Source organism: Culex pipiens, chromosome 3 (genome assembly GCF_016801865.2).
Source record: "Culex pipiens pallens isolate TS chromosome 3, TS_CPP_V2, whole genome shotgun sequence".
Classification (NCBI taxonomy): Eukaryota; Metazoa; Arthropoda; class Insecta; order Diptera; family Culicidae; genus Culex; species Culex pipiens.
Genome location: NC_068939.1, coordinates 55,036,590 through 55,048,379, shown reverse-complemented (window position 1 = coordinate 55,048,379; position 11,790 = coordinate 55,036,590).

Genomic DNA, 11,790 nt, shown 5'->3' with positions numbered 1-11,790 from the left:
CTCGGTAAACTTGAAATGGCCATAGAAATAAACCTTCTATACATTTAAGAAAACCAATTTTGTTTGTTGTCGACGAAAAATGTGACAGGTTTATTTTTCCAGACTTATCCATTTTTGTTTTGTAGCGAAATCAAAGTGGAAACATATTTATTGAGAAATTAATTAGAAGTTTGTTGCGCTTGAAATCATTTCGGGTGCACGATTGATTTCAAGCAACCAAAAATTTCACCAAAATGGTGACATATTTGCAACATATTTGTTACATTGTAGCAACACCATCAATTTCTCCTACAAAAATTAGCATCGCATAGGAAACATTGCCACGACACGTTCACAACTATCTTGCTATTGTTGCCAATCGCGTTGATGTCGTGCGCTTTTTTTGTCACCAGGAGTGTTGCGTGCATGTTGCCACAGCGATTGTGGATTGTTTTGAATTAGTTGCAAATAAGGCTTGGCAACAATAATTGCTGCTTGGGTGAGATATTGCAATGCAAAGGTTTAAAAACAGGAAAATTGATGTTTTCTAAGTTTCACCCAAACAACCCACCATTTTCTATCGTCAATATCTCAGCAACTAATGGTCCGATTTTCAATGTTAATATATGAAACAATTGTGAAATTTTCCGATCTTTTCGAAAAAAATATTTTTGGAATTTTCAAATCAAGACAAACATTTTAAAAGGGCGTAATATTGAATGTTTGGCCTTTGTGAAATGTTAGTCTTGATTTGAAAATTCAAAAAATATTTTTTTCGAAGAGATCGGAAAATTTCACAAATGTTTCATATATTAACATTGAAAATCGGACCATTAGTTGCTGAGATATTGACGATAGAAAATGGTGGGTTGTTTGGGTGAAACTTAGAAAACATCAATTTTCCTGTTTTTAAACCTTTGCATTGCAATATCTCAGCAACTAAAGGTCGTATCAACAAAGTCCAAATAAGCAAAATATAGAGAATTTTCTCAGCTTTTCAAAAATATTTTTTTCAAAACTGGGCAAACATGTGCACTAATTTAAAAAAATGAAAAACTGCGACTATTTTCAAAAAAGTCACTTAAATATGGCTATAACTTGAAAACGGTGCACTTTATCAAAATTTCAGTAAAGTACTTTTTGATTGTAAATTTGATTTTACATCGAAAAATGAAGTTGAAAAATTTTTACGACCAAAATTTCGATTTTTTGAAAAAATCAGTATTGATTAAAAAATTCATAACTCGGTCAGTGATTTTTTGCACAACCTGGAAATTTCTGAAAAGTTGGCATTTTATGCCTTCTAAAACATATCAAAAAATAAAAAAAATTAAAAATAGTGTTTTTTTGTAAATCAAGTTTTAGTGATAAAAAGTTAAATAAAAAAATCACCAAATTTTTTTTACCGTGTATTATTTTTTTCCAGTGTAGTCCGTATCCATACCTACAACTTTGCCGAAGACACCAAATCGATCAAAAAATTCCTTCAAAAGATACAGATTTTTGAATTTTCATACATCATTTTTGTATGGACAGCTGCCGAATTTGTATGGAAAATTATATGGACAAACTAATGATGCAAAATGGCTTCTTTGGGCATACCGAAGGCACCAAAAAAGTTTCAGTCGGATTAAAAAATACAAAAAAAATCGAATGACCGAAATCCTAGAGAACTGCTCATAGGTGGAAATCATTACTAGGGACACTACTGATCTAGGAAAAATAGCAGTTTGATAAAATAAGCCTTAAAACGAACCCTAAGCCTTATTTTGTACTTTCTAAATATTATAAGAAAACAAAGGTTTTGAAAAAAAACTTCATGAAATCTTATGTCCCGTGGCGTTTACGTCGGTTTGGTAGTTATGTGTAAGTAGAATCAGTTGATTGCAATGCTAGCAACAATTCCTCATACTGGAAATAATCAATATTGTAAAAATTACGGCCGTACGAACGATTGTTCCTCTTGTCCCATATGGTCGTCTTGCCCCACCTTCCCCTATTTGCATTATGACCGATTTAGAACAGAACAACAAAGTGATTGCAGCAGGTTGAGATAATTTTATACAATATAATTCAGACTTTGGTGAAGGGATAATTGGCTGCCTATTAAAGTTTTTAAGTTAAGCAGTTCTCTGAGATTTCGGTCATTTGTTTTTTTTTGTATTTTTTAATGCGGCTGAAACTTTCTTGGTGCCTTCGGTATGGCCAAAGAAGCCATTTGGCATAATTAGTTTGTCGATATAATTTTTCATACAAATTCAGCAGCTGTCCATACAAAAATATATATGAAAATTAAAAAAAAACTGTATCTTTTGAAGGAATTTTTTGACCGATTCGGTGTCTTCGGCAAAGTTGTAGATATTGATATGGATTACACTGAAAAAATAATACATGGTATTTTTTTTGATGATTTTTATTTCACTTTTTGTTACTAAGACTAGATTTGCAAAAAACATTTTTTTTGTATTTTTTTTTTTATTTTTTTATATGTTTGAGAGGACATCAAATGCCATCGTTTCAGAAATTTTCAGAATATACAAACAATCTTTGACCGACTTATGATTTTTTGAATTAATACTTGTTTTCAAATAAGCGAAAAATCGGTCGCAAACATTTTTCAACTGATTTTTTGCTGTTAAACTTAATTTGCAATTAGAAAATGTTGCAGTGAAATTTTGATGAAGTGCACCGTTTTAAAGTTAAAGCCATTTTAATGCAACTTTTTTTTTTTGAAAATAGTCGTAGCTGAGAAAATTCTCTATATTTTGCATTTTTGTGCTCTGTTGATACGACCGTTAGTTGCTGAGATATTGCCATGCAAAGATTTAAAAACAGGAAAATTGTTGTTTTCTAAGTCTCACCCAAACAACCCACAATTTTCTAATGTCTATATCTCAACAACTAATGGACTGATTTTCAATGTTAAAATATGAAACACCGTGAAATTTTCCAATCTTTTTGAATACAATATTTATTTCTTTTTTCAGTCAAGACTATCATTTGAAAAAGTCCAAACATTGAAAATGTTGTTTTCGGTAAGATCGGAAAATTTGTCAAATGTTTCATATTTTAACATTGAAAATCAGACTATTAGTTGCTGAGTATAAAAAAATGTACCTAATTAAAAAAAACTAAAATTAAATTAAAATTAAGATCGATTTCGTAAAGAATTTATCAAATGTGAAAATAAGCTTTTCCTCTGTGTTGCCTAATCAGCTCCGATTTATGAACTGATGATATCTAAGCAACTTGTTATGATTTTCATTATCATTAAAACATTAATGAAATTTTCTGCTCTCTTCGTTTGAAGTATTAAAAAAAATAAAATAAAAATATTTGTTATGTTTGTCAAGCTTTAAAGCATAGAATCACTGTTTACCATGAATTGGTGATAATATAAACTTTTATCCAAAAAAGGACGTTAGGTTTTAGATAGCTGAAAAGATTTTTTTTGTTCTGTGGTTTGACTTGGATTTATAATAATTTATAATTTATAATAATTTAAAATGGATTTATAATGATTATAATTTAATCCAATGTGATTCAAATTTAATAAGTCTTCTATGTTAATATTTTTTGCTTTATTAATTTTGTTTTATATGACTTGACCAGAAAAACTTAAAAAAATCTTTGAAAATGCAGAAAAAATAAACAAAATAACGAAAGTCAAAGTAATATTAAATGAATGGTAAAGGAGATTTTAGAGCAATAAATTTTCGAATCGGAGTACTGATTTTGATGTCCTGTTCATGATTTAACTAAAATCAATAAATAAAAATCTATACATTATGCTCAAATTAATCTTGAACCGCTGTTTTAATTCATTACATTTTACCTGATTTGGTCAAGATGCTGCTGTTTGATTAAAAAATATTTAAAATATTTTTTTTTTTCAAATAAAATGTTCTAAATATACGTAAACATAACATCCAGTCTTTTTTAAAGCATTTTGTGGATGAGCGAAAAATTCTAAGTGTAAATATAGGTATTCGGTGCCCTCTCCCCGTGCCCATACCTTCACACTTAGGAGACCCGGGAGGCGGAGTCTTGTCGCAAAAAGAACGATACACGCCTGTGGATCCGTTGACGAAACCGCAAGGTTTAAGAGGGCCACATTATAAGGTGTTACGTCGATTCCGTTTTTTTTTCCGGATGAGCGAACTAAAATTTTATAAATTTTCCCAAGTATCCAAATCCTTAGTCCAAATTATGCTGCTTTAAACTCTTATCAATTACTTACTTCAGCTTCAGAAAACTCCAGCTGTTTATGTATTTCCCCAACCAAAACTGGATTTACAGACCAAAATTTGATTATTTTTTTTTTCAATTTCGGGAATTCCCGGGATAAAATAGAAAAAAATGTGGGTAAAATTCTTGATCGATTTGGTGCCTACAGCAGATTGTATGTTCTGATGAGGACAGTACAGAAAAAAAGGAGAAGGATAAACATCCGATTTTGTGTTAGTGCGTCCATCCCGCGAATTTCCGAGTCCCGGGTTTTTTTTTTTAAATTATTTTATCCCGCGAATTCCAGAACACAAAATCGGACTTCTACTTTCTTTTTTTCAGTACTGTCCTCATCAGAACATAAAATCTGCGCCAAATCGATCAAGAATTTTACCCACAATTTTGAATATTCACAAACCGATATTGGCTTATTTTTAAATAAATAATGTTTCAATAAAAAAAAAAAGAAAATGATAGGTTGTAACATAGCAAAAAATTAAAAATTCTAGAAAATTACTAAGTTTTTTTTACAAAAATTTATGCTATTACACTGACCTACAAAAATGTGCAAATCGTCGCCGTCGTGCTGACTTGTCGTACGTGCATTTTGGGCCAAAATGAGCAAAGAATGCCATTTTGTGCATCTCACAATGCCACATCTTTTGACCTTCACAGATCCCCAAAATTCGATTTCAATCCTGAGATATTCAACGAAATCCGAAAAAGCTCCGAATTTTTTGTCACTTTTCATATAAAAGTAGTTTCAATCTTGTCGTGCTATCTTGTCACTCCCTGAAAATTGATGTAAGTGCGACAAAAGGCCAAAGGGATTTCAGGTCAGGATGCGTTTGACGCACGTACAAGCTAGACTACCGTAAACATTTGTAATTATAACTCGGGACTCCAGCAACCAACTTCAACTAAACATCGGGACAATGCACATAATGGTTAGCCAAACAAAACGTGTTTGTTATTGTTTAAATTGCGTGCTTTCGTTTTTGTTGATTCAAGGTCAAACATTAAAACGCGTTTTCCTCGGAACGTCAAAATGGCGGGTGCGACAAGATAGGACGACGACGTCGAAATATGACTGCGTAAGCTCAACTCAAGTGAAGCATAAACTTTGGGGTCCCCAGAAATATGTGCTCTTTGAATGTTTCAAAAACATTTAGACAAGACTGAATGGCTTTTCTCCAAAGTTTGTACAATCTATAATTTGCATTCAATATGTAGGAGAGCTGAAAAGCACTAATTCTCCATACAAACTTTTTAGAAAAGCCATTCAGCCTTGTCTATATATTTTTGAAAAATTCAAAGTATTTCTGGGACCTCACACGGAGAAAAAAGAGTTCCCAAAATCATGAACAGGCGTTCATGAAAATGGGAACCACGAACAAAGTGTTCAAATCCCATGGTACGATTTTCAAAAACGTACCATGGGATTTGAACACATTGTTCGTGGTTCCCATTTTCATGAACGCTTGTTCACGTTTTTGGGAACTCTTTTTTCTCCGTGCAAAGTGCATGGTTCCCCTTGAGTTTGGCCTCTGCAGATATTTTGTTGGTCGGTGTTATTTTTAACCAGAAATGAAGAAAAAACAGCAGTTATGGACAATGTCTTATATTTTTTTCTTTTTAAATTTGACTTGTAGAATGGACATATTTTCAATGAGAACAGAAATACAGTTTTCTTTATATTTGCCTGCTCGGGACATTCCAGTCTGTTGCAGCTACACTTTTCCGCACCAACTTCAAATGGTCATCCATATTGTGAGGAAACTCTATGAACATACGACCTACCACCCTCGCTGCACACCTCTTTGGCACTTTGGCGGCGAACGAATATCCCGACATCCCCGTCGTGTAGAGAGGTGTGTTTACTCCCGGGTAGAGTTTCGCAGGGATTGAAAATCGTCGCGGCGCGTCACTCCAACCTGGTGCCTCGCACACCACATCGTCATCGATATCCAGCCGTCGTTTTTATGAAGTGAGAAAGGTCAACGTGCTGACCTGGCCGGGGCAGCGTTATCGATTTCCCGGACTTGCGTTGGTCCTGGCGGAAAATGCAACGGTGAACATTATTACCCGCTGCATTTGGCCACACGGACTGTGTGCATTCTTTGAAAGCTTGGGTTGGGTGAGAAGGGGGTGGAGAAATGTGCGCTTGTTGCGTGGGGTTTTGTAGAAGCAGTCCTTTTCAGTGGAGGGTTGGTGAGCTGGGAGTCTGCAACCGAATAACATTAAAAAATGAAAAACATACAAAACTTTGAAAATATTAGCAACGGCCTTAGTACTTAGCTCATAAAATGTTCTTTATGTGGGTAATGGGGTTGAACAAAATTAATGGTTTCATTTAATTTGTTGTGTGAATATGTTAATTATTTCTTATTTAAATATTTTTCATACATTTTTCTTTTTGAACAAATATTTGTGAATTTTGAAAATGTTGTTCCGATAGTCCTGCTAGAATATCCTTTCCATCCTTTGCAGACAGTATAGTGCTAGACCACTTCCACCCATCGCTATCCTTCGAGAGCGGAATGTTTACAGAATAATGTACAATCTGGCTTGTTTACGTACATCAATCAATCAATTTATCGACAACGAGACGAGTTGTGTGCTGTGCTATGTAAGTGTATGCTTGTACGAGTACTTCAAAACACCCATACACGTGTGCAAGCATACTCCATCCACGTCAGGAAGCATTTTTTGGCTGCATAAATCGAGAATAGTCTGGAAAATCTGTTCAACCAGTTTGAAAAGGAGCAAAATTGATTTTCAAAAATATGCTCAACAACATCCTCCAACAAAGGCCAAATCCCCACTCCACGCATTCCCCCACATTGCATTGTGAAAGAGAGGATCATCACAAATTCATGATTACAGAGGCCCAAAGTTGTCGAATTTGAAAACGGGAAAATTTATCGGTTCTGGCATTTTGCGCTGAAAAATCGAGGCACCACTTGAGGCGATCCCCTCCATCGTCGTCGCTTGCGAAGCCGGGAGGAAGTTTTCAATTACTTTAAAAGATTGAAAATCAGGAAATTTATGGTACTTTTGAACATCCTTCCGTGGCGGGGATTTGAGGGAAGCGTTTTGGCCACTTCACAAAAGAACGGGACGGCACTCCCGGTACCAGTTTCGCTGACTACAACAGAGGACGGGTGTGTGTAAGGGTAAAATTTCCATCACAAGAGAGCTGTTGTGGTAGGTGGATGATCATAGATTTTCACCCCCGCGGGAGGTTGTCACCCTCGTCATGAGGGGGGACCGATAAAAAAGTGTTGCGAATTGGGGGAGGGTCAAGTGAAGGAGTAAAGCGGATTTATGAAAAGAAAAAAATTCGCTTGTAAAAAAAACTGCCTCTTGTATTTTTAACATTCTATTTTGAAAAAAAAATCATTTTACATTCTTTCAAAGCGTCAATATCATTTTTGAAACATGGTGATTCTGAAACATACGATTCTACAATGGCTAAATCTCGGGTTAGTTTTGAATAGGCCATTTTGTTGAGTTTACGATCAATCAACTTTAAAAAAAAGTTCATTTGCACATTCCTTCCATTCTACATTGAAAAAAAAAAAAAATTAATTGACGATATATTTCAGAGAAAAACAAAATCATTTTTGGAGGTCGTGATGGCTCTTACGACGTATTGGAGAAGGTCAAATTTGGAAGAAGTGAAACGAAATTTGAGATATGTTTGCGAATTTTCTTACAATTAATCAACTTTCTTAAGCATGTGCAGAAACAGTCAGACTTTCTTACAATCAAATCCATATTTTTTTGTATTTTTTCTATTGAGCAATTCTCTACGAAATCGGTCTTTTTTCTTCAATTTTAATTTTTGTATTTTTTAATCCGACTGAAAATTTTTTGGTGCCTTCGGTATGCCCAAAGAAGCCATTTTGCATCATTAGTTTGTCCATATAATTTTCCATACAAATTCGGCAGCTGTCCATACAAAAATGATGTATGAAAATTCAAAAATCTGTATCTTTTGAAGGAATTTTTTGATCGATTTGGTGTCTTCGGCAAAGTTGTAGGTATGGATACGGACTACACTGGAAAAAAATAATACACGGTAAAAAAAAATTTGGTGATTTTTTTATTTAACTTTTTATCACTAAAACTTGATTTACAAAAAAACACTATTTTTAATTTTTTTTATTTTTTGATATGTTTTAGAAGACATAAAATGCCAACTTTTCAGAAATTTCCAGGTTGTGCAAAAAATCACTGACCGAGTTATGAATTTTTTAATCAATACTGATTTTTTCAAAAAATCGAAATTTTGGTCGTAAAAATTTTTCAACTTCATTTTTCGATGTAAAATCAAATTTGCAATCAAAAAGTACTCTACTAAAATTTTGATAAAGTGCACCGTTTTCAAGTTATAGCCATATTTAAGTGACTTTTTTGAAAATAGTCGCAGTTTTTCATTTTTTTAAATTAGTGCACATGTTTGCCCAGTTTTGAAAAAAATATTTTTGAAAAGCTGAGAAAATTCTCTATATTTTGCTTGTTCGGACTATGTTGATACGACCTTTAGTTGCTGAGATATTGCAATGCAAAGGTTTAAAAACAGGAAAATTGATGTTTTCTAAGTTTCACCCAAACAACCCACCATTTTCTATCGTCAATATCTCAGCAACTAATGGTCCGATTTTCAATATTAATATATGAAACAATTGTGAAATTTTTCGATCTTTTCGAAAAAAATATTTTTGGAATTTTCAAATCAAGACAAACATTTTAAAAGGGCGTAATATTGAATGTTTGGCCTTTGTGAAATGTTAGTCTTGATTTGAAAATTCCAAAAATATTTTTTTCGAAGAGATCGGAAAATTTCACAAATGTTTCATATATTAACATTGAAAATCGGACCATTAGTTGCTGAGATATTGACGATAGAAAATGGTGGGTTGTTTGGGTGAAACTTAGAAAACTTCAATTTTCCTGTTTTTAAACCTTTGCATTGCAATATCTCAGCAACTAAAGGTCGTATCAACAAAGTCCAAATAAGCAAAATATAGAGAATTTTCTCAGCTTTTCAAAAATATTTTTTTCAAAACTGGGCAAACATGTGCACTAATTTAAAAAAATGAAAAACTGCGACTATTTTCAAAAAAGTCACTTAAATATGGCTATAACTTGAAAACGGTGCACTTTATCAAAATTTCAGTAGAGTACTTTTTGATTGCAAATTTGATTTTACATCGAAAAATGAAGTTGAAAAATTTTTACGACCAAAATTTCGATTTTTTGAAAAAATCAGTATTGATTAAAAAATTCATAACTCGGTCAGTGATTTTTTGCACAACCTGGAAATTTCTGAAAAGTTGGCATTTTATGCCTTCTAAAACATATCAAAAAATAAAAAAAAATTAAAAATAGTGTTTTTTTGTAAATCAAGTTTTAGTGATAAAAAGTTAAATAAAAAAATCACCAAATTTTTTTTTACCGTGTATTATTTTTTTCCAGTGTAGTCCGTATCCATACCTACAACTTTGCCGAAGACACCAAATCGATCAAAAAATTCCTTCAAAAGATACAGATTTTTGAATTTTCATACATCATTTTTGTATGGACAGCTGCCGAATTTGTATGGAAAATTATATGGACAAACTAATGATGCAAAATGGCTTCTTTGGGCATACCGAAGGCACCAAAAAAGTTTCAGTCGGATTAAAAAATACAAAAAAAATCGAATGACCGAAATCCTAGAGAACTGCTCTATTCTTTTAATAGTGAGCAGTTGTTTCAAATTAACATCACAGCTATTTTTTTAAGAGTGTTCCCATTCACTCAAACATAATTTTTTGTTTATAATACTAGAATTTGCCTCATTTTTTCAAACCTTTAAATAAGAAAAAAAAACTTTCTTTCAAAAATATTCCGAGAAATTTTCCATTCTACCAAACAGGAGCAGTTTTTTTAAATCCTAAATGTATTGTGTTTTTTCCGGTTTTTAAAACAACATATTTTTGTTTGTTGATATATTATTTGAAATGCAGGACGATTAATTGAAAACTGTTTTTAGTTGATTAAACTTCTGATTCTATCAACAGTTTTTTTGAAAAAAAAATATTCTTTTGCCCCTTGATTTTTCGGGACAACTATGAAGGTTAACTTAACTACATTTACTTTGAAAAAATTTTGCAACGGCCTTATTATTGACAGTTGGAATATTTAATAATATTTTTTATAGTTTTTTTTTATTGCAGAGCAGTTCAAAAAAAAGAAAGTTGTTCTCTTTTTAAACATTATAAATTTTTTTTATTTTTTTTTTTTCAATTTATCCATAATGGTCTTTCAAGTTCATTCGAAAAAGGTTTTCAACAAACCTCTGACATCGGCTCCTTTACCCGGTAAAATTTTGTAAATTTATTTTCAACTCAAAGCAGAAAATGATTGCCAAAAATTAAAAAAAAATTGAAAAAAAAACTTTTTCCATCGATTGTATACCAATGAGAACACATTTTTATCGTATATTATTCAATTACATCAACGTCTTGGTTCGAATTCCCGAACTATTTCGCATTTTGAATGCCAAAACTGTGTTATTTGTTAAATTCTAACATCAATTTTTATTTAAAGTTTGTTTGAACGCTGTAGATAATGCCAAACAATTCAATCTAATAAAATTATAAGTTTACCAAAAATTTGAAATATTTCAAAAACATTTCACTGAAATATTTCATAGGTGTCCGAAGCACCGGGAAGGCAAGGTAGTAATTTAATTTTTTAATTTCCTTAAATTCCAGCAAAAATTTCATATAAAATATCGATTGTTTTGATGTTAACACTTTATTTGAGACCTAAAGAATGTCATTCACTTTTATTTCAGACCAAATTTGTGCGATTCATAAGCAAAATCGAGTGTCAAGAATTCAAAGCAAAAGTGTCCGGATTTCGAATCAGCTTTCATCCGTGTCTGGGATTCGAAGCACAACAACGCATTTTGATTTTGAAATTCTGTGCCAAAATTGTTTGAAAAGTCATATTTTGCATGCATTCTCTTAAAACTGATATTTCTACTTTTTCAACATGTTCCTTGATTTTTAGCCAGCTATGAAAAAATGATATGCTACTAAGTGTCCGGATTTTGAATCATGACGTTATATCAAGAAAGTTACTTTGATGCTTTAAAAAATGACTGCAGATTGGATTCTTACATTTATTCGAATTGTTTCAAGCCAACAACGAGCAACCATTTTGACAGATTCGACATTGTTTTTATTTTTCAAGCTTTCTTAATCGTTGTTTATGCAACAAGTTTTTTTTTCGACAAGATCCAACGATTTTTGCAATTCCGAAAAAAATCCTTTTGAGTGGAGTCAAATGTCCATGTATTTAGTTAATCCACATTCAAAAAAAAAAAATGTTGAAAAGTATTACTTTTCAAAACAAGTGCTGAAAAGTTTAACACTCAGTATCCATATTAGTGCTCGAAAGTAGAAATTTTCAATATTTGTTTTGAAAAGTGTTTCCAGAGTCAGATGTTATTTTGGTAAAGAAAAGTAAGCTGTTTCGTCGTTCGAGAATGAGAGGAAAAGTTACTTGTTTCATGATTTGAAGTGT